The following is a 23,263-nucleotide window of genomic DNA, read 5'->3' as shown; positions in this document are numbered from 1 at the left end:
TCTGTAATGGGAAAATGGGAATAATGGGATGATAAATTGATAATCAATACTACTCACAAAAAGATAAAAAAATAAACACAAAAAGCTGCCCCCAGTCACATGGCTTCCAACTAAGCTTTTGTAAATGGAGGGAAGAAGGGATGATCATATTACCATACTAATTACATGGTAGGACTTAGGACTTTAGTAGAAAGGGAGGGGTATTTTAGGAATGGGGTCATGTTGTTGGTTGTTGGCACGAGCAATGCTTGCACGTGGAGTCGCATAAAGCAGAGCATACATCTGTCTCTAGGTTGGCGTGGAGCCAACTGTGGACCGTGTGTACCAATCACAGTCAGGCGCCATTCCTCACTACTCACTCAGCCTCAGCACTCAACACTCAGGTGGTGGTGGATGGTTGATCATGAAATGAATCTTCTTCTTCTTCTTATGGTCCACTGTTAAATGTGAATGTGCTTGTCCATTTGCCCTCTCTCCTCCCAATACACAGGTAGTGTATTGTGGGTAGGGGTGTCAATTGGATCAGTTTTGGTCCAATTCAATCCGGTCCAATATGAATACATTATAAATGGATTACGTCCAAATTAATCTAATGAATATTTTGGATTATTTTGGACCGTTCAATATGTTTAAAGGGAAATTGTCTCAAACAAGTTTTCAGCATTTCTTTAAACTCACGACAATTTTTTAAAATGTCCATGGAACCCATGTCAGTGAGTTTTATTTTTCAAAATTCACTTTCCGTTTGTGCACTGTTAATGTTTCTTAACAAAATGATCATGTCAGCATAAGTAACAATTTTCATGACCAAATTACCCTTGAATGGGGAATTAGGGGAAAAGGGTCATTCTCTCTCTCTCTCTCTCTCTCTCTCGTTTTTGTTTGAAGGTCGCTGCCGCACAAAACTGTTTGAAGATTTGAAAGAAGACAATCAGAAATTTCAAAGATTTTTGATGTTTTGAAGCATTTGCAATGTATTCTTTTGAATCTGGAACGTAAATCGCCATCGAGGGTTCTACAAATTTATGCAAAAGAAATATTTTTGTAAATTTTTATCCTATTGTCTGAATTTTTTTTTTTTTTGAAATTTTGTTGCAATAATCTTTGGATTCAATTTTGTTTATTTTTTGAAAAATTTTATCATTTTATTAGTTTGTTTGTAATTTTTTATTTTTTCTAAAATATATAATTTTAAAAAATATCATTTTTTTAATTTTTTCTTTTTTTAGTTGATATTTTTAAATTTTCATCATTTTATGTATTTTTGTGTAGGTCCTTATTATCTTTTTGAAAATTTTATCACTTTCTTGTGTTTTTTACTTTTTCTATAATATATAATTTTTGAACCTTTATCATTATATGTATATTTGCAATTCTTTTTTTATCCAATCTTTATATTTTTTGAGTTTTTTGTCTTTTTCAGTTTTCAATTTTCTTGTTTTTTTTTGAATTTTTAGTGTTTTGTTATAATTTCCAATGTTTTTTTATAATTTCTGTTTTTTTACATTTTTCCATTTTCTACATTAATCTATAAATTTTTCTGTATCTTTTTGTTATTTATTTACAATTTTTATGTTTTTCTATAATTTTAGGTGTTTTTTCTACAATTTTTATTTTCTGATTTTGTTTTTCAATTTGTATAGTTTTTTTTTTGTAATTTCTATGTTTTTATGTATTTTATATTTGAAAATATTTTTTGAATATTTTCCCTTTTTTTCATGTTTTTGTAGTTAAAATATTAAAATATATAGGTATGTATTTTATATTTTTCTATGAAGGGTAAAATGGTAATATATTAACTCTCGTTAGTCTGTTTAACATCAAGTTAGTGACATGGTGAGTTTTAGACATTTCAAAAAGTTATGGTGAATTTAGGCTCAGTTTGGAAGGAGTACAAATGCAAATATGTACAGTAAAAGTACTGTACATATTTGCATTTGTACTCCTTCCGAACTGAGCCTCAAGAGAAATGGTGAAAACTCATGATGAGCTTTAGACAATTTCCCATGTTTAAATTGATTATAATTTAGATTTGTTCTAATCTAAACCTTATCAATGGACTCGATATTTATTCAACCTGATCCAATCCAATATCAATAGAAATCCAACACCAATAGACCAAGTCCAATCCAATCTAATAAATGCTTTAGACCATTAAGTCTGAATTGGTCCACTTCAATATATCTTATTGGTCTGTTTAATTCATCCAAATTGATTTCAATTTGGACTGGTACAAGAGATTTGGAATAAGTTGAAGCCGTAAATTCTTATCCACTTCTCTTTCTAAACTCACAAGAGTGAGGCACAACAAGCATGAAGTATGTATGCATTGGAAATGTCTCTGATGTTATTCATTGGGAGATGTTCCCAATATATGGCAATAGGGTCTTGTGGGCAGGGATGTAAGGATGGGGCCGCGGAATTGCCCAATGAATGCAGAGCCTGAACAGGGTCCAACTCATCATGAAAGGGATTAGGGATGTAAGCAAAATGAAGCCTTGTAATTGTAGAAATAGAGCTTTTGGATTGAACTCCTAAGTCCAAACGGATGGATCTACACTCTACCATACGATTTGTATTTCGTACAAGCAAGGAGGAGTGAAAAAGAGTGGAGGGAGTATTGGAGGAGCACGCATTATGAATTTATGGACCGGGGGGGACATGAGAATTTGAGATGAAATGCTTCTATTTCTGTACATCGCTTTTGGATTGAGCACGCATTATTATAAATTACGATCCCTCTTTTTCCTTTGCCGTTTGGGTGGGGAGCTCGCCTAGCTGTTAAGCCCCTTCGAATCCTGGCTTTTAGTGTAATTTTCCCTTCCTCGTTAATTGCGGTGGGACGTATTTTGACAGTACAGGAGAAAATTTAATTAGTACTAATTCTTCGTACAATTATTTATCTTCAACTAAAAGAAATTAAAGGTGAGGGGACCCTCATCGTATTATGAGGACCAACAAAAATTCAGATAAAATGAAGAAGAAGAAGAAAAAGAATGAAAAAAAAAAAATCTTCTTTAACTGTTAACGGAAGAGAAGAGTTGGAAAGTGTTGGATATGCCTTTAAAGATGTGGCCTCGCCTCGCAGAGTCAGAACTGAGACTTCGTCTGCGGTTGCCGGTCCACTGAATTCAATTCATTGGTTATTACATTCTTTTGGATTATAGAGGAAAAGAGGAAAGAGTCAACATTGAAAGGAGCGCTTCCTTTTTAAGTCAACTAATTAAACGTTTGGTGCAATTTTAGGGACCCTTTAATCTTGGGATCTGTCCTCGTTTACTAATTAAACATCATCCCTTCACGCAAACCAGCTTTATTAAGCTTTAATATTAGTAAGTGCTTTAAGTTTTAAGGTATTATCACCTTGCTATAATTCCAGGTTCATTGGAAGTAAGATTTATTGAAGAGAGCAATGCATCAAGTTAGACATAGTCTACATCTTTCCATAAATTTAATATAAGTACAGAAGATATTCTCAATGTGCCGTCAGATACTATGCTCTCATGCTTCACTTTACCATCAAACTGTTTGTCAGAAAAAAAAAACATTAATTCATGTTTTTTATATTTTATGTAATTTTGATATTTTTATTATATTATTATGAGTTATGACATTAGAAATTGATTGTTTGACCAATATGATTAAACTAGTGACTTATCACGCAGGACGTAAAACTATTTCTGTTTCCAACATGCCAATTTTAAAAAGGACTGTCAGTTATTTCCGATTGTCCAAGTTCAAGTTCAAAATCAGATACATTAATCCACATTTGAATTTCAAAATTAGATCCATTTATAATCGAATCCGATATAGATTCATCCCAATCCCACCTGATTATGATTTGTCCAATAATATTAGTATGTATATACATATATTTATATAATATTAATATTAATTTATTGACGAAGTTATTTAATTTCATATACATTCAAGTCACATCAAAGTTATTTTAATTCATTTTATTAATATTATACAATATTAATTGTTTAACTCAATCCTGATGCCTTTTATTAATAAAATATAATATTTTGGTTATTTTTAATTAATTTATGGATAAACATGAGCAGAGTTTTATTATGGGCAGAAGATCCAAAGTCCACTAATAGGATGTAACTTGGGCCAATTTAATTCTAGATGGGGTCTGGTCCCAACAACCGGTCCGAGCAGTCATTGCAGCCATGGCATAGAATAGGGAATATCTCCCTTGTCTTCCCTGACAAGATGTTCCCATGCCTGTTGGGACGCTATGCTGAGCCCAGATCCAAATTCGGTTAATTTGGGTGGAGGTCAATCTTAACCAAATTAATTACATTAAAACCTCAACCCTAACCCTAATTCTAATTCAACCTAACACCCAATATTCTCAATCTTAACCCAACCGAATGAATGCTTGGGGTGGGTTTAGCTTTACCTATTATCTACTATATCTATAGTACTATTAAAAGTAAGAATGAGGTCTGAATTGTAGAATTTGTATTGACTGAAATATCCTTATTTTTTACTTTGGTCCTTTTTCATTGTAACGGAAAAGAAATGTAATTTTTTTATACTACTTTTAAATCCACTCCATTCCCTATCATTAAGTCCAATATTCAAGGTATTAACTATCATTCCCCCTTATTGAATCTTGTTATATTAAATAAATGAGCTTTCCGATTTTTTTTATTAAAATGCCATGTGAATTTTCTCTAACTATGAGGGCATAAAATATAATTAGAACTACTAGTTCTCATTTCATTCAATTCTCTCTCATTAAGTCCTATATGTAAGGTTAGGAGTGGTAATTTTTCACCCAATCCGTTGAACCCGCCCAACTCACCCTGAATCTAACCCACCCAATCTGCCCATTTACTTGGCGAGTTGTGTGATCAACCCATCACCCAACCCACCCATTTAAATGGGTTGGGTTGGGTTGGGTTGTGGACAACTGTTGGGTTAACCATTACAAACATAAGTATTAATTCCTTAGCATTTTTTTTTCCATTTGAATTAAATAATTTATAATTAATACATTAATTTTCTATTAATTGTTGACTAAATTTAGTTGTCTTGAATCAACACACTTCACTCAACATAAATCCAAATCAATTTCACCCAAGTCCGGTTCAGTTAAAATGCAGTTTGACCCAATCCAACATATACCAATCCGGGTCAACTCGAATTTGAAATAGACCTCAAACGGGATAGCTTGGTATCGCTTGCTTTACCCGGTTTGGGATGTCCGGTCCAAACATTATTCACACAACCTGGCCCGACTCGACACAAGCTGATCTAGGTCGACCCAAATTCGAAGTGGGTCGGACCGGGTAAAGTACCCCACTTGCTTTACCCGGTTCGGGTCTTACCCATACAACCCAACCCGAACCAGTCACGGGTCAACAATGCTAGCTGACCTAGATCCTTTGGAGCCTCTGGCCTGGGACTAACCCGAATCCGACTCGGTCCGGTCTGAACCAGTTTAGTCAGGACCTGGTCCGGCTAGACTGGTCCAGATCTAAACAGTTCAACCACTCTTGATGTGATTAGCTCAAAGACAATCCAATTAGATAGTTCAAGTTGATATGACCGGTTTGAATCTAAGTGGTTTGTTAAATCCGAAGCCCGAACATAGTTAAATGGCTTTGTTGCTTGTGTAAAAATAATGCATGTAATGTGATTTAAACTTTCACCACCTATGTAAATAACAACTACTATTACCACTAAGCTATAACCAACTTATTTATTTGGATGGAGTTAGTTTTTTGTTTTAAGTACATAAATATAAGATTAATGGGTTTGGGCGGGTTGGATTGGGTTAAAACAGGTTTGGGCTAAACCCAACCCATTTAATTTTACATAATTGGGTCATTAACGGGTTGGCGGGTTAAATGGGCTAGGTTGAAACTCAACCCAAACCAAACCCAACCCAACCCGCCCAATTGCCACCACTATGTAAGGTATTAACTCGGCTTCCTTATCACTATATCCAATATTTTAAGTATTTTGTTTATCACCAATAAATTTTACTAATTAAATCTATATCCAATGATTTTGCAACAAAAAAAAAACTATATCCAATAATTTTGAAAATAAAAAACCTATTCATTTAAAACTAACTTAAAAATGGAACTATTTTTTCTATGCAGGAGGGGGTAAATAGTTCAACCATTCATGTCAAAATGGGTAACCAATGAAGTTATAGTTAAATAATAAAAGTTTGGATACATCTCTCTCTCTCTCTCTATATATATATATAACAAAAATCAGTGTGATAAAAAAGAAGTATCACTAATGATGAAAATAAACTACAAAATTTAAAATCAACCCATAAATGAAACCATTTTTTTTCTACTCTGGTGGTAGGTCAATGGTTAAACCTTTTAGGTCAAACAAGTCAACCCATGATTTCAGAATTAAACAATAAAAATTTTAAAAAGATAAAAACATAAAAAATACAATAAAAAATTATTGAAAATATTTGGGTATGCCTTTCATGTTATGCATTTATTTTGTTAAACAAAAATAAGTGTAATAAATAAGAATTATTTTTGTTAATGATATAAGTAGAATAAAAAATTAAAATTAACTCAAAAAGAAAACTATTTTTCCATCTAAGTGGTCGGTCGATGATCTAATTGTTTAAGTAAAATGGGTCAACAAAAGATGTCATAATTAAATAATAAGAATAATAATAATAATTAAAATTATATAGAAATACAAAAAACTACAAAAATATAGAAAGTTTATAAACAAATTTGACACATCTTAAATATTATACATTTATCATATTAAACAAGGATAAATGTGATAAATAAGAATTATTTTTATAATTAATTATGGAAATGTAAATGAGAATTTAAGACACTCAAAAATAAAAAAAAAATGTAAATGAAAATTTAATTGTGAGTCAACCAAAGATGTCATAAAATAAAAACTTAAAAAGTATATAGAAATAAGAAAATATAGAAAATAAAATAAAAATTGTAGAAAATCTGTACACATATTTGGCATTACATATTTATCATATTAAAAAAATAAATATGATAAATAAGAACTTTATTAACAATGGAAATATCATCATCATCCATGCCTTATCTCACAACTATATAGGGTCGATAACATGAATCCTGTTTTGCTAATCCGTTTCATTCAATGCCATATCACTGTTAAATTATTAGTGCTTAAATCATTTCTTACTACTTTTACCCATGTTCTTTTTGTTCTACCATGAGCTCTTTTAGCCCCTTCAATGTGTAACAAGTCACTTCTTTTAATTAGCATAATTAGTGGTCTTCTATGCACATGTCCAAAAAAGAAATTATAATAAAAGAATTAAATCCACCAACACATTCTATTTGTTTATTTTTGTTTCATGGGTATAAACCGGATAATAAGGATATTAAAATTATTATTATTGTTTAAAATTGTGTTGCATCTACACATTCACATTTACTAGTATATATATAAATATGTGCACACATTATACTTCAAAATGATATACTTAGAGATATCATATAACAATAAGATCCCATTTGGTTCACGGTAATAGGGGTTTGAATCAAACGGTTCCAACTATTTAGTTGGACGGAATTAGAATCCCATCCCATTCCTAGTGAAATGGCATTCCCCCATTTGAGGAAATAGCCATTTCCTCCTCCTCTCTTAGAAAATGAAATCTCATTCCAATTATAAATTTCTATTTCAATTCCTATCTGAATCAAACAAACTATAGAAATAGACCATATAACAATTTTGATTCTGAAGAATTTTGATTCCAATTTCGACCACAAACTAATTAGATCCTAATGCTTTGGCCTCGATTCCTGGAATCTGCCGGACGTCATAGTTGGTAGTTGGTCGTCTGTCAAACTATAAAATAAAGAAAAAAGAAGATCTATGAACATCCAGAAGATTCTACACGTATTCTTGTCTCTTGTTTTTGGGGCTTGGACAGTGGTACCTAATTCGTACTAAATAATGGTGAATGGGGAGATTGAGATATAAGAATTTGAGATACACATATAGATACAGCTGAGGTGAGAGACATGAGGCACTTTGTTTTATTATCTTTTTTATATATCAAAATATATGTATAGTGGCTACTGACTACTACTATATAATATTATAATATGGGGCAAGCCGGCAAGCAGTTATATGTGTATTTTATTTGGTATTACTTATCTGAAAAGTCTTGGATGGCTTCTGCCTTCTCAGTTAGTTTCTTTTATTTGATTTAAAAAAAAATTAAATTGGATCTTATTAATTATCTCTCCAATTTGAATTGAGAAACGATGCGTTTTGGATATGTAATGGGACCCAAATTGCCTGGTTAGGCTTAAAAAATAAAAGAAAATGCACCCCAATCACTCAAATAGTTTTATTTTAAATTGAAATGTCTGTTTTTCTTTTTTTGATTTTTGATTTTATATCATTTTTACAAACAAGCAATAAATATTTCAATTTCCCTCTATTCTCTCCTCCAATTATATCTCAAAAATAAAAGAACTCATTATTCTGTCATAAAGTATCTCTAATTCTTATTCATCCTCTCCCTTTAGGGTCCCACCTATTTACATATTTTATTTATAAGAACTTTTAAATTATCTCCAATTCCCTTATAATCTCTCCACTTTCTCATAAGGCCATAATAGTGTCCTACTGAGTAAGATTTGGTTTTCCAAATCAAATCCTTAGACATTCTTTTTACGAATCCGTGATTTTCCTTTTTTGTTAATTTTTATTATTTTTTAGAAAAAAATTACTAAAACCGGTATAAAGGCATTTTGTATTGTTGTATACTATGATGTTATTTTCAACATTTTTCCATTTGTTTCACTCATGGTTTTTAAAATTGACCCCGAGACCGAACCGGTCAGGGGTTCAGTTATCAGGTCGAACGATCTGACGGTTCGAACCGAACGCTCGGTCCATTCTGAGAAAAAAAAATTAAAAATTTTAAAAAATAAAAACGGTCAAAACCATTCAAACAATTAACTGCCTGATTTAGCGGTTTACTGACCAAAATCAATGTTTTAGGAGAAAATCCGATTTTTGAGGAAAACAGAACGATCACCTGACCGATTTCCAATTTTTCCAGTCCGATCATCCGATCCGGTCTGGCTTTAAAAACCATGGTTTGACTCTATCACCAGATTCCAATGTCCTTACTAGCACACATTTGGTTGTCAATCATATTAGACCTTTCTCTAATCGTATAGGATTTATATCACAATTTTACTTTGGTAAAAAAAAATTCTACTAAATATATTGTTTTTAAATATACGGGTGAAGGAGATGAATATTTTGGATCCATTTGACCTGTTTAGCAACTAACACGAGGTCAACCCAACTCAGTAACACAACTATCTATATCACATATATTGTTTCCATTCTAGGTTAATATTTACCTGTTTAAAGACAAATGAGGGTCAAGCCAATGACCCATACAATTGATCTTTTCACTATTTTTCAAATACTAAACTGCTTAGTTAATTAATGACAACATAATTACATAATTTTAAAAATAAATAAGTTTTAATTCAATTTATTTCATTTACTTACTTAAAGTCCTAACTTTATTAATTAACTCTATTATCTTAATTAAATCATATAATAAAAATAACATGATACTACAAAATTTGTTGATAAAATTAAAAAGTTAACAAAATTATTAGTTTTAAACTTAATTATTATTAATTTAAATTCCCCTAATCCATTTAAAAATAACAAAAATTAATACTAAGTAAAAAGTTAGTAAAAGTTATAACAATTTAATAAAAAATAAAAATTAATACAATTAAGAATGTCATAATGACCCTTCTTGGGGAGCAAGTTGGGTGGGTTGGGTTGAGTAGAGGTCAACCCATGCCTAACCATAAGTCACCCAACCTGAGCTTAACCCAACATCTCAAGCTGGCTTGGGCTTAGGCGTAGCCCAATTTCCAAGTAGAATTGTAGAATAGATTGATAACATGTATATATATATATATACATATCATAAAATGTTGGAAGGGCTCAAATTGGATTAGATCTGGATTGAGTTACCCAAAGCCTCCACCCAAGCCCAACCTAGCTTAGGTTGAAGTTCAAAAACTCAAACCCAACTTGTCAAAAGCTTTAGTTAAGACATATTGGGCCCACCCAAGTTGCATCCCTAGCTTTTTTTGTCTTAAATTCTTTTAACAAAGACTAATAGCCTATGCATCACATGAGTCCCCACTAGTTATTATTAGAGAAATGCCAATTGTGTGTTTGGAGGACAAAATTATGCAAATATATGTACATATATAGTTGGAGATCAAAATCAATCAACAACTGATGAACAAAATATTTGACCAAAAATGATTGGTGTAATCATATGATTTGTACCAATGGGAAAATGCCACGTGTCCCACCTCAGAAGGTAATATGATCAATTTGTATCACCTTGGAGGGAAATTTGATAACTTTGCTAGATGACATAGAGGGTGTTTGGTACCGTTTACGTTTATTCAATAAACGTTTATTGATGGTGCCACATAGGCGCCATCTCAGCATTTTCTCTCTCTTGCTCTTCTGCATACATCAAAAATGTAAAAAGTGAACTTTGGTTTATATGTATGCCAACCGTTTGTAGAAGTTATTTTTTGAAGCTTCCACAAACGGCCGGACGTTTATTCACTGTTACGCTGAAGTGGTGCCTAGTAGTGCCTAATGGCGCCTAGTTGTCATAAACAGTTGCAATTATTGCATTTCTCGGTTTTACCAACAAATAAAGCACAAACATTTATTCAATAAACATAAACAGAATCAAACACATACATAGACACAACGTTTGAAGGTGTAACAACTGACAATTACACACACACGTCGACTCTCTAAACACTCTTACTTCTCTTGTCCACCTCGACACACCTTGTACCTTATGTATCTTTGCCGAGCTTTTCAACTTGTCCTCATCTACAGCCCTTTGCTAGCCATAGATCTTTTGCCAACAAAACCTGTTCCAACCCTTTACCAACTTGATTTACCACCACACATCTCACTATGAGATTAGAAAGTGGGACCTACCATGTATGAAATGTGTGGTGTGAGATTATGTTGGTAGGAGGTTGTAACATGTTTCATTGACAGGTGATCCGTACTCTAAAGTCTCCACCTCCGAGAAGTTACCCCGGGCCTCTAATGATTGTTTGTAACCACAAGTGATATACCACTTTTGGAAGCTTTGCTGTCTAGTTTCATCCATGTTGTAATATCATGCAACAATAATATACATTCATTTTGGCACATCACTTGGGATTAAAATATTGATATGATATGCCTGCCCTTTATCAAGCATATTTTATCCATATCTGTAGAGATGTCAATGGGTCGGGTTAAATGACCCAATCCTATAGGGTTGGTTAGGGTTAGGTGTATTCGGATTTAGGGTCTGGTTAGGGTTTTGATTCTTTGACTTTAGTTAGGTTTATGTTTTGGCTGACCCGCCCCACTGGGTTATGATACCCTATACATATACCAAGTATTCTTGCAATCTTTTGACTTTTAACTTTATAGGCTTAGAGTTTATGATTTATTTATATGTTAATTTTGATTTCTTCTTTTTTTAAATGGAAAAAGTAACACCTTAGAATCTATAAAACAATTTCCTAACTTAAATTAATGTATTTTAGGTCTTCAAAATGTGTTAAAAAATATGTTTGGAATTCTCTGTGTCAAATTGGGTTGGAATCAGGTTAAACCTTATAGGGTCGGGTCAGGCTCAAGAATCATATATTTTTAAGCTAGATTAGGTCAAGTTCGGATTGGGGTGCTAGAGGGTCAGGTTAGGGTTGAGGCAAACTCGTACCAAATTTGACTTGTTAACATCCCTACAGGCACGCATAGATACATCAATACAAAGGTTTTTTAATCCTCATATGTTAATTGAAGCAACCTAGATTAATAGATAGGGTATCTCACAACTAAATTTCTTATGTTTTTTCTTCGAGAGCCATTATGGGTGTTCATGGGTCAGTTTCAATGATTTTTTTTTTTAACCGACTTGACCTTATCGGGTTGCTTATTCACCAAACCGAATCTGATCCACACTGAAGTAAAACTGACCCAAACATGAAGGGTCAGTTTGGGTCGGTTTGTCAGTTTAGCCAGTTGGTTTGGGCAATGGACAAAAACAAGAGGCCATATAGTGTTTAGTGTGTGCAATAGAAATTTTAAATTTCTCCCCAAATTTGACAAGTTCAAAACCTTAGAGATCTTTCTTGCAGGGCTTGCCGATCCCAAAAAGGTAATAAAGTAAAAAAGAGTGTAAGAAATATTAAAAAAAAAAGAAAATAACAATCCCAAGACAAAAGCAATTTTCCATTTAGCTAATGTTACTTAAAGCTAATGAGGATAGGAAAGAACTAGGACTAAGAAAATAAGAAACAATAGAACAATAGCAAGGATTGAAAACACTCTACATTAGTGAATTAATGTTTCAGTTACGGTTTGATCACTTGAAAACCGATACTAACCCAATCCATCAATTTAATTTCTTACAAGAACCTTAACCAACCGATGATTACAAAAAACCAACCAAATCGAATTGAATCAGTCCAATTTGGTCGGTTTGGTGGGGTTGGCTCACAATCTGAACACCCCTAAGAGCCGTCTAATAATCTGATAGTTTTCGGAACGAGAAAATTTTGACTGATGACATGTCCCTCTCGGGGAAATAAATTACTATGAATATTTTATAAAAAAAAAAGGGTGGTACTCCGACAAGAGTATTAAGATGATAAGATCCAGACTGTTAGTAGCTGTTAGAAAATACCAAAAAAAAGCAAAAGACAAGAACCTAATGTAATATTTCTACAAGCCACGTACACAACCAACTTATATGATTTCATAATTTGATCGATCGCATCGTACGTGCGAAAAGTACTTTAATTAATTAAGTAGTTTAATTAAATAGGTGCATAACACAATATCCATCCACGTATATAAATTATAATAATCTCCACTGTGGTCTATAGTATATAGTAAATGCATGCAACGATGAATCTATGAATTGATAATTAAATGATGGCAATCTGTCTTAATTAATTCCCCTGAGCTGTTATATAAAGTGTTACCCATCAAAATTAATATCTATTGTCTCCCCAAACAGAATAAATTAAATCTACATAGATGTGTATATGGATCATCTCTGAGTTGCATATATATATAGTTAGGTCTCTTCTGTAAAGCACCAGATTTCTAAAATCCAGCAGGAGACGCTCCTCCAGTCTTCCACAATTAATGAACACAAAACAACTGTTTGTCATGTTAGCTAATTCTTCTGTATAATTCTTATTAATTGACTGGAAATTAAAAGGAGAGAGAGAGATGAATATATAGTAGGGAGAGAAGAAAATACATAAATAATATAGGTAGCAGTGGTTTCGTTTATTAATTAAATTAGTAGGTTTTGAACCCAGCCGGTGCATGCTTTCAAAGAAGCAAAACCCAACATTGCCACCATGACAAGACACTAAATATGCACTTCATGCAGGTTAACACCATGTTAACCTCCAACAAAGGTTTATTAGTTTGTGATTGCAAGGTTTAAAGGGCGTATCTGCCTATATCAGTGCTTTTTCTTTTTTTTTTTAATCTAGTTTAGAGAATTGGTTTAAGGCCCGTCTATCCTCTGAATCACTACCTGACCCAAAATACTTTCTAAGGACATATCAGGAAAACCCCCCGATACAGCCGATATGTATCGAAATTAATTTTGAACCTTATGTAATCAACTGATTGCTAGTATACAAGTGGTAATCGGATTAGATTGTCTTAAAAAGCTATAGAGCACACCTCACACTAATCTCACATACATCATGGCCGTGCATTGAAAATATCTTCTCATGAATGACAGCATCAAAATACCGGAGATGTTCTTAATAATGCCCAACTGAAAGCAATATGAGGCTGGTGTGAGGAGCAAATCTAGATTCATTCTTATATCAGGAAGATTCAAGCATGTCCGCCCTATACCCAACAAAACCAATTTGCCACGAGATAGATTAATTCCTTGGTCATTCTGCCCTTCAGTAAGGGCCAGTTTGATCATAATAGCTGAATAATTTAATATTACTTATGGATAAAAAATCAAATAATAAAATGTTCGAAGGTATAATAATCAACCCAACTTCAGATTAGGAGCTTGCAACTTCCTAACAACTTCAACAACTCCAATTCAGCCACTTCAGCTATTATTGAACGGCTCCTAAGCTGACTTGACCCGCTCTAATAATCAAATGTATAATATGCATAAAACCATATAAAGCAAACTTAAGTGCTAAACATGGTTTTCAAAATTAGATTGAATCAGATGATTGGACCAGAAAAACCAGAAATTAGTCAGGTGATTGGTTCTGTTTTATCTCAAAATCATTATTTTGTCAAAAACATTGATTTGGTCAGTAAATCGCTGACCCAAGCGGTTGAACCGTTCGAATCATTCAACGATTTTGGCCATTTTTTATTTTTGTCAGAACAAACTATCCATTCAATTTGAACGATCAGACTGTTCCACCCACAAAACAGACCCCCAACCAGTTCATTATCGGGTTTGGTTTTAAAAACCTTGGTACTAAACACTACCTGATGGCATTAAAAAAATACTAAGAAAAAAGAAATAGCAATCTTTTGTTTTCGTTGATTACCATAAAAAATTAAAAGTTATTCTTTTACCATCTGGTAGGGTTAATTTGTTAGCTGTAATCTTTTCCACTAACAAAAATTTGGCTGTTGGGGTTCAACACTGTTGAGAGCAATTTTAGAAATGTCACATTATCATGATGGATAAATTAATAATTGTGCCCTATTTTATTTTGATTTTAAAGATAGACATGCCCAACCTAAAAACGCTCTCAACAACAAATGAATTAACTTTGAACAACAGGTCACTGCAGTGAAACCCACTGGCCATATATATCATACCATACCACAACCACAGAGAGCCTACAGTTCCACGGATTTGATTCTAAGTTTCTTGTAACCCATATTTATGTATTCATTGGACAACCTCTCATGTTCTTCTCTCCTGCTTAACTTACGGAAAACTTTTAGACTAAAACACTTTGCCACGTGTTCAAAACAATCTGATCAAAATGATGGTCACCCCGATCAATCTCCTAAACCTAACACTTAATAGCTTAATGCCAAGTCATAACCATTCTCTCAAGGTCTCTCATTGGAAGAAAATATATGGACAATCTAGAGGGCACTCTAATAGTTTGACAAAAATCCTTCCAGTATAATACAAACATTCTCACGTTATCGTTTGAGAGTAGAGATTTGCTTAAACCCACCAGCTTTGGCCTTCGGCAAAGTGATAGAAACATGTAGCGAATCATGACTCTCCACCAGAAAACCCCCACCCAAAGAGGCCGGGAGTGGGTCCAGCATTCATTTTTTTGGGTGGTTTAATTTTGGAGTGTTAGATAAATCTTGATGTGATCGATGATAGTTAGGGTTCCTTTTGAGTTTTGATGATCTCCCATAGAATAGAATAGAAGCTTGAGTAAGGAGGGGGCATGTAATGACGTGCACACATGAGTACTATTTTATAAAAGAATAAAGAGAACACTTTGGAGAGCTTTTTTGCTTTTTCAGAAGTATGGCCACCTCGCAATGAATGGAGAGTCATGGCTCATGTGCCATTGCCTCTAAAATGATTATACCCTATTAAGGCTAATGTTCCCCCCTCCGTTATTTATTTATTTTTTGCTTTAATTTTTCATATAATAACTTCCTAGTTGTAAAAAAAAAAAAAAAAAATTCATAAAGAATAGAAAAGGGAAAAGAAAAGAAATTAATGCTATTGCAATCAATTCACCTCATATTTTTTAACAAAAAGAAAACAATTACTCAAATGAATATTTGGGAAACTACATGATATTTTGCAATATCATCATCATCATCTAAGTCTTATCCCAAATATAAAGGATTGGCTTCATCAACTGTTCCCCATTTCATTTTTTTTAATGTTACATTCATTGTTAAATTATGAACTATTAAGTCATTTCTTAATATTTCAATTCCAGTTATTTTTTGGTCTATCCCTAACTCTTTTGGCTCATTCAAAGACTACTTTCTCTCATTTTATCACCTATTAGAACTATTCCCAATTTCCTCTCAAAGACTACCTACTATGTATAAAAAAAGAGTTCCTTTGGAGGATTCTATTTCTCATCCTACCCTTTATAGCTTTCTACTATATTCATTTTTTGAATTTGTTAATTCTTGACCATCCAAGGATATATAATTTTTTAATCAAACTTAACATAATATGGAAAAACAATGATAATGGAAAGCCATGGTTGCCTGTGAGTCCGACCCATATAATAACCAAAATCATGAAATAAAACCACATCTAGGGATGCAAATGGATCGGACCGATCTGATCTGAAGTCCGATCCTATTTTGTTGGATTTGGATATCCCATTTTGAATCTTTGGATTGGATCAGGTTTGGATCACCCCTATCTGATTCGAGACATATATATGTTATTTATTTATTTATAAATATATTATTTATATTGCATTTTTTATAAATTTATTATATTATTTACTTTTTATAAAAAACATATATATATATATATATATATGATAAAAATAGTTGAAAATATACTTGTATTTTTTGTTTTTCTTTATTTAAATTGTTATATTTCATTTTTCTTTTAATAATTTATTAATTTTTTAAAAAATATTAAATTGATTCAAATCAAATCTAAATATCTGACTTTCTCATCATATTCGAATTCAAATTCATGGATCAAATTTGCTCTTAATAGTATGGGATCGGATTCGAATATAATGAGAAAGTCAGATATTTGGATCAGTTTGTATCCCTAACCACGTGTACCCTTGGAGAAGAAACGAAATTAAAATCGTTGGTGGCAACCCTGAACATCTACAAATCAAATCAGTGTAGGTTTCATTCATTTGGGTAGGTTGCTACGGCCAATGGCCAGCTTAGATATGTAGCTGCCTACATCGTAGCCAAGCCCAGATTCAGGGTACCTTTGTAACTTTTGTTTATAAGTTTTCTAGGTTTCGTAGGTTGGTTGGAGAAAAATTTGGTTCCGTAGGTTGGTCAGTTCTAATTGTATGGCTCAGATCGAAGGGATCTGTTTGGATATGTCAAAGGGTCATGTTTCTCGTTTCATTATGTGAGCACGAGTCCAAAAATAAAATGTAAAAACACCATAAAGTTGTGGAAATCATGAAAAGGATAAAAAGCAGCCAAATGCCATGCAAAAAGGCCTTTCAGGGCGTGTAGTGAACCAATCTAGCGGGTTTCCTTCCATATTCCTACAGTAAAGCTTTTAGCCTTTTCTGCAACTGTGAGCATGTGAGCTATTTGCTACCCTATGCCCCCTCACAGTGAATTCACCAAATAGATTAGGCCGAGTTTGGGAGTGCTTATTCAATAAATATGTGATTATTATTGTCTTTGTAATTTTTTGGGAGCACTACCCCAGTTTGTGTAGTTTTTTATATTTTCCTTTCTACCCCCAAAAAAAGTGTTTATTGGACAAGTGCTTAAAAATAAGTATTTATCCTAGTAAGCGTTCGTGAGTATTTGGTGAAAAAATACTTTTTCAAACAAGCGTGGTATATGTATTTTAAAATGATGTGGTGGGTTAAGATGAGATAGAAAGTAAATAACCATTTATTGAACAAGCAATTAAAAATAAGCTCCAAATTTGACCTTCTTCAATAAGTGCCCATGAATGAACATTTATTTGGACTTATTTTCCAAATGCAAAGAAGTGCTTATTAATGTAGCCCTGACCTAAAATATGTGCTTATTTAAATAAGCACTCCCAAATATGGGCTAATACTATTAAAAAAAAAAACCCTACCCTAAGATCTGGGTGGTGTTTGGTTTTGATGACATTTTTTAGAGCAACAACGCTAGTTTAGTGCCAAATAGGCATTTAATAAAAAAAAAATGCCCCATTTATTGTTTGGTTAAGCAGTTTAGTTTGTATTATGTGAAAATTGTTTATCAATAAACCACCAAAAATGACATTTTTCAGTTCTATGGTGATTTTTTTTACTGTTTGGTGCATGTAGCACCTAATGGCGATGAATTGTAAGAAAACATTTAAATTACTTTTTTTCTCATTTTTTAAGACATATTCAGAGAAAACATTTATCAATTAAATGCTTCTTACTCAATAGATTTGATTTGTGCTTGTTTGCATTACTTGTTTTTACCAAATCCAACGGGACACGACTTGTCTCTTAAACCAGGTACCAGGATAAACCCCCCGTGGCACCTCTTTATGTGCCAGCGACCATTAAACGACTGAGATCGGCTTTGGTCAGTAAAAGCCTGTGTTCACGCTCTTCAAACACCCTCTTACAATTTTGTATTGGGAATATCTTTTCATAAAAATAAAGCATATAAGTACAAAAAATTCTATAAAACAGGTATTGCACTTACCAAAGCTGAACACTAAATGACTCACATTGGTTGTGTTTGCTTTCGTGGGCGTTTATTGAAGAAACGTCACCATATCAGTGTCACATAGGTGTTGCATTTATTATAGATGAAGCAAAATAAAACAACTGTTTAAAATGGTAGAAAACTGAAACAATTTGATTTTGTGCATTTGGGAAATGTCAAATTCATGTTTCCCCAATACCCCAATATTTTTGAAACCAAATGCTGATGTAGTATATTTTAATAATTATTAATCTGAAGTAAAGAGTAAAAAAAACGTTTAAATAAAAAAATACAAATAAACAACCTATTCATAAACACTCATAGAATCAAATACAACACAAATCGCCTGAGTGGGGATTATCTCATCATCTGCCTGGATGGAAAAAATTAAACGAGGGCTACCTCTTCTATCTCATTAATAGTGCAAAGGGCTTGAGCTTCTTCCTTATTAATTAATTAATGGCAGAAGGCTCAACATATACATAGTCCAGCATTAAAAGGAACAACTTTTGAGGAGGTTCTGAATCTCCATTCTCCAGCACGACGTTACCTTACCTCCAGGAATCACGATCAATCCAACCAGAGTTGGGTTGTATCTAGTAACGGCGCGTAACAAACCCAGTGAATTGAATGAGCTAGTCTTTTCTTTTTCACCACATTAGATTTTATCACAGAGAAATAAAGGGCCCAAATTTAATAAATAATATTAGTTTTTTCAAGGCTTTAAAAATCAGACTGGAATCGTTTTTGCCACCGGTTCCAAAGTCAAAAGGTTCGACTGTTTGGTTCAAATGGATGGCTCATTTTGATTTAGAAAAAATTAAAAATTAAAATAATTAAAATAAAAACGGTCAAAATAATTATCCAGATCAATGGATCAACAGTTTTAATCGCTTGAATCAACAGATCGCTGACTAATGGTTTTTGGACCCAAGAACAATTTTAAGATAAAACGGAACCAGTTGCCTGACCCGATCCCAGATCACCCGGACCGACCCTCAGGTCTGGTTTTCAAAACCATGAGTCTTTAATTACTATTCGCCAACTAGAAAATTGCTTCGAATTTTGGTCATCGATTTATTGGTAGAAATAGACGAATAAAAAGTAGAAGTGGAATTGAATCTGTAGGGGTGCAACTTAGGCAGGCCCAACCCGAGTCTGTGTTGATCCCGGTCCATAATTTTATATGGCTGAGATTAAATTTTTGGGTTGGGTCTACGCCCAAAAGTTTGATTTTTAAATTATATGGGTTGGGCTTGGGCCTAGTCCTTAAAAAGCCCAAATCTAGCCCAACCTTATCCCAGTTCGATTATATACATGTACATGTACATATGTAGAGATATTTGCATACATATGTATATATATATATATATATATATATATATATTTAATTAACTATACATATATGCATTCATACAGAAGCCCAATTATTAATGGACTACCTTAACCATTTAATGCCACAAGCCAGCCCGGACTAATGTCAGGGGTTGATTCAGTTCGATTTCGGTTAAAGGATTTTCAAAAACTGGTAATACCACCAGTTCAGTTTCAGAAAATAGCCCATAGTTCAATTAAACAAACCATGAACACCCCTATGGGACTACCTTAGCTATTTAATGTGATGAATTCAGATCTCCTGCAAACAAAAATGTTGTACACATAACATTCGATCATACATTAGAAATATCTTCCATACATGTATGATAAATTCATAGGGGATGTTGCCATTGTGAAACTGATTCCCATGCTTTCAAAATGTATGCAGAGTTTTTGGTTGAAGGAGAAGTAGAAGAAGTGGCGTAAGAATATATTTACGTACGTGTGCAAATTCAACCATTCATGTCAAATAAATAAAAGAAAAGAATCATTAATGTTTATTAATATATATATATATATATATATATATATATATATATATATATAGTGTAATTAATTCTATCATCACCCAAGGACCAAGGTTGCTTTCGACACTCAACCAATTTCACAAACACATTAATTAATATATAACAAAGGCTGCTGCACACCTATTGCCTAACCCCACATGATTATTGTTGAAAGAACATGAAGGGTTCCTCCGAGCCATGAGCCAGACCCGAAGGACTGGTTGCCATCCTTATTTGCTGTACATCATGTGGTCCACGGGATGGTCGATGGGGTGTTATTTAATCACTACCACTCCATGCCCGAATCCACACACCTTAACTCCTTCAAGGAGTATCAAATACAAGGACCTTATCATGAATCCTGGATCAGTTGGCCAAAACTTTCTCAACCATGCGTCAATGTCTACATGTATTTTATATTACTTTCACTTTTAAGCTGTGTTTAATTTACTTAATCCATCTATGACATTATGATTGCAGCCGGTTGCCTATATTATATTTATAACAACACTCTTTTAAGATCAGTTTGGAAGGAGTACAAATGCAAATTTGTAGAGAGTGTAAAACCTTGTATTTTTTATGTATTTGAACTGTACATATTTATATTTGTACTCCTTCCAAACTGAGCCTTAATTTTTTGAGAATGAAACTTTGATTATACATGTTTAGCATCAGAATAGAACCTATGGCGGAATGAGTTTTTCACCATAATATAATGTCCGTGAGCAAATTAACATTAATAATATATTACGTCACTTATTCAGGTGTCTCACTAACAGCTCAAGCTGAGTTTTTAGGTTAAAACTATTTCTTGATAATCAAAGTATGTTTGGCTAAGTGATTTAGTGTTTGATCCCCATCACTTCCATTATGTGATTAATTAATTAAATTTCAGCACAAAGTATGAATGAACTTATCCACATTTCAAGCCTGATAATCTTCGCATGAGGAAGCTTATTGGAGAATATAAATCTATTTAAGGACCTCACCTAACAGCTCATGCTTTTGGGTTAAATGATTTCACGGCATAGTATGAATGCATATTTGACTAAGTGGTCTAGTCTAATATTTGATCCTCTTGCCAGTCTCATTAATTATAATTAATTAAATTTCAGTACAAGTAGTATGGGTGGGCATATATTTATCCATGCTCAAAGCCCAATAAGTTTTCACATGAGGAGATGTATTAGAGAATAAGGACCTCACCTTACAGATTAAGCTTTTAGTTGAACCATTCCTTGACACATCATAATTAATAATAACAGGTAGCACTCAATGAATGGCATGGTATTCACTCTACATATAGGGAGGACAGGAGGCTTGGTATAAATACATAAAGGGATGACAACCCAGACAAAAAAAATGCAAACAGGGTTTGGTTTTGCCTTGATTATTCACTCTACAGCGACCACTTGTTTGTTGCTTTGTTTTGTCAGGTATGATGCAAGAGAGATGGTCCCGAACCCATACATAACAAAGCTTTATATATATTAGTAAGCATACAGTTTTCTACTTCAAAGCGTTGTGGCTCATTGGTCTGTCCTCAAACACCTACATTCTATCGTCAACATCAGTGAACTGGATGGAAAGTCCTTTACTCCACTTCTCACTTAATTACTTTTGTTTCAATCTTCCATACGGGCTTACTAGCATTATCATGTGACGCCCCTTCATACTCCATTGCCTGCACCAAGTCTGGGTTAACAGTGCAAAGCTGTTTCTACAGGTGCACGTGACCCATCCAAACTTTTTACTTCTTAAATTATTTAGAGAGAGAGAGAGAGAGAGTGAGAGAGTGAGGGGCGAAGTAGGGTACACCATTGCAAGTTCACGATACAAAAAACCTTGTCCCTCCATAATTTCCCATCACTATTTCTATTATACAGCTGCAACGATAATTTACATCTGCTTTATCTCTTTTGTCCTTGAGATTGTGTTTGGTTGTAATATAAATAAATTTGCACTGACGCAAAATTATGACAGTGCAAATGATTTGAGTGTAAATTTTAACTTATTTTTTTATTTCAAATTTTAGCTTATTTTATTTGATTGCAGTACAAATAAAGTAAATTAAGACATGAAGGAGAATAAACTATAAAGTAAAACCCAAAATAAAATTAAACGAGAATTTGCATTTTTTTCATTTGAACTCTCATGCATTTGACCATTTGTACTAGTGCAAATAAAATAGCACTAAAACCAAACACAATCTAAGCTTCTATTTGGAAGGAGTACAAGAACAAATACAAATTTGTAGAGTAAACAAAACCTTGTATTTTGTATTATACTCTTTTCAAACTGAACCTAACTTTTTGCCATATAGAGACAGCAGCATCATTTGGCAGCAATGATGCCAAATGAAGTTTGGTAATTGCTGAAACCTCTGAAATTTATGACTGTTGCTGAAACCTCTCCTGAAATTTGGTAATTACAATTACCTCTCCTGAGCTTTCTAACATAGTTGCAAGTAAACCCCCTATTATAGTTCTCTAAAAGGAGGCATGAAAATGTCTAAAATACCCATACAGTTACTTTTAACCAAAACATTTATTTTTCAAACTTTCTCTTAATAATAATGCTAGCCCAATGCGGCAAAGCCTTCCAATCTCTTTTCTAAAATTGATTTTTCCAAATTTTCCCTCCATATCTATCAAAGGTAAAGTTGCAGCTTTTGCTTATAAAGTTTGTATTGTTCTTTTTTTTTTTTTTTTTTGTAGAAACCAGCCTCAATATAAATTGCATAGGTATTTTGAACATTTTTGTGCCTCTTGTTAAAGGATTCTAATAAAGGGGATCTATTTACAACAGTGTTAGAAAGTTCAGAGTAGATTATTGCAATTACCAAACTTCAGAAAAGGTTTTTGTAACAGTCAGAAACTTAAGGGGAAGTTTCAGCAATTTACCAAATTGTAAATGAAAACACATTTACAAATTTA

Source organism: Nelumbo nucifera, chromosome 1 (assembly GCF_055504915.1).
Source record: "Nelumbo nucifera cultivar China Antique chromosome 1, China Antique-T2T, whole genome shotgun sequence".
In the NCBI taxonomy this organism is placed as follows: domain Eukaryota; kingdom Viridiplantae; phylum Streptophyta; class Magnoliopsida; order Proteales; family Nelumbonaceae; genus Nelumbo; species Nelumbo nucifera.
Note: the sequence above shows the minus strand (reverse complement) of the source record.